Source organism: Mus caroli, chromosome 18, assembly GCF_900094665.2.
Source record: "Mus caroli chromosome 18, CAROLI_EIJ_v1.1, whole genome shotgun sequence".
Lineage (NCBI taxonomy): Eukaryota > Metazoa > Chordata > Mammalia > Rodentia > Muridae > Mus > Mus caroli.
In genome coordinates this window covers 21,350,897-21,353,216 of record NC_034587.1, presented here as the reverse complement: position 1 = coordinate 21,353,216, position 2,320 = coordinate 21,350,897, and positions in this window count along the sequence as shown.

Here is a 2,320-nt window from a genome sequence, read left to right as displayed (position 1 = left end):
GATATTTTAGCAGTGTACAGGGGTGAGGTGATGAGGGGTAAGGTGGAAAAGGATTGAGACCCTTGAATTGGCACACAGCTAGAAGGCCAGAGGGAGACTGTCTCCTGAGAGGGACCAGAGAAGATAGAAATATATGTAAGGAATGATAGGTCCTCAGCTTTAGTGGAACTATCCGAGAAAGAATGGAAAGAAAGAGAAGCAATTCACAGAGTAGAGCATGCTTTGACTATGGATCCAAGGTTTTGCATCTGACTTGGGCAGTAATGGGCCTCCTCTAAAGGTTGAGCTTAGGGATACAAGAGGGGACCTAGTATGCAGGGTGATGGTGCTAGCCACAAGGGAGAGAGAAGAAGGTGAAGACATGAGACTATGAAGGCAGTGAGATGTTGTGAAACAGAGCACCCAGGCATGGTGGTCCCTGGGAGACTTCCTGCTCTCCTGAAAGGATCACTACAGACCCAAGGTGGGCTCATCTGTCACATCACACTTTGATTGACATTGAGCCTGACATTGGCTGAGACAACCATTGTTTTCTCCACAAGAATTCTTTCAGGTCTCACCTCCACTCATGGGTTGGGGTGTTGGTATAGACTCTTCCTTGTGCTTCCCTGATTGATCTCGTTCATTGTAACTGAACATTTCTGAAATTTCTAAAGCTTGATCATGCTGCCTATCACTTTCTCTATTTTTCCTTGATCTATTTTATTAGAAAATAGAATTTGGGGGGGATATAACAAGGTCAAACACAGAGTCCTGGAGTCTTATTTGGGGTTCTCATTAATAGTATTTAGTGTTGACCAACTGAAGACAGGCAGTAGTGCTTCCCTAGAGGCAAGTATACTCATTGGCCTCATATTGCCCTCACGGTTAACTCCATCCCTTAATAACCTCATGGTGATGTATGGTTCCATTCTTTGGCCTGTAGGATGGTGGAGAAGTTCCCATGACATCACTGTTCTGCTTCTGCAAAAGCCTCTGCCTTTTCTTTTGTCGAAAGGGTACTTTCACATTTCTTGTGCAAATAAACAGCTAGCGCACCTCTCAAGCAGCATAAATAAGCAGCATCCATAGCAATAAACACTAATGATTTCATTATTCTAGGACATCTTTGTGATATTTGTTGACATGACTATTTATTACAATATTCAACCCAACAAGTATGAGCTTATTAACGCTGGTGTAAGGGAGGGCAGGGAGTTTCATCCCAGGGAACACAGTCTCTCAGCACCTTCGCATGAGCCGTGTGTTGGGGCTGTTCTTAGGAGGCAGGTGCCTGGTGACAGGGACTAATTATCTAGCCTATAAAACATCGCATTTGAGATCACAGTATACTTTGAAAATATGATGCGATTACAGGTGACTAGATTTAAAAAATATGGTATGGAAACTCAGCTTTAGTCAACCATTAAAAAGAATAAAATGTATCATTTGCAGGAAAATGATAGCTGGAACTGGAGGTTATCAGTTAAAGCCAAAAAATAAGTATTTTCTCTCTTCTGCTTGAACACACACACACAGGCACATATACACACACACATACATAGATGTCGTGGGGTTTCTATTGCTATAATAAACACCTTGGGGAGAAAGGCTTATTTTACCTGCAGATCATAGTCCATTACAAGTCAGGAAAGGAACTCAAAGCAGGAACCTGGAGGCAGAGCAGATGGAGGAGTGATGCTTACTGGCTTGCTCTGCATAGCTTGCTCAGCCTGCTTTCTCAAAGCATCTAGAACCACTTCCCCAGGGATGGCTCAGCTCCAGTAAGCTGAACCCTCCCACATCAATCATCCATCAAGAAAATGCACTATAGACTGGCCCACAGGCCAGTCTAGTGGGGTCATTTTCTCAATTGAGGTTCCATATTCCAATGACAATAGTTTGTGTCAAGTTGACACAAACTATCTAGAACATGACAGAGATCCAGAACCTGGGTCACATGCTGAAGCCAACTGTTGGAAATACTCTTGTGTGAAGGCAGTATGTGTGAGTGACTCTTGACTTTCAAAGTGGTTGGTTTGGGCTACTCTTCAGCCAAGGCACTTACTCAGTCTTGAGGGTCATAAGAAGTCTGGATAGTCATAAAATGATAGAAATGAATCATTATTAAAACATACAATGTTAAGGACCAACCTCTGATTGGAGAGGGGGTTCTGAAGAAGGGGTATCTGGGAGTGGTGAAAACAAATGCTTGACTTGTAGACAAATAGTGGGTCGAAGCCAGAAGCCTGTGCTTTGCTGGAAACACCTTTCCAGCCTGTTCTCTCCCTGGAGATCTCCAGACTTTCTCCCTCTCCCTCTCCCTCTCCCTCTCCCTCTC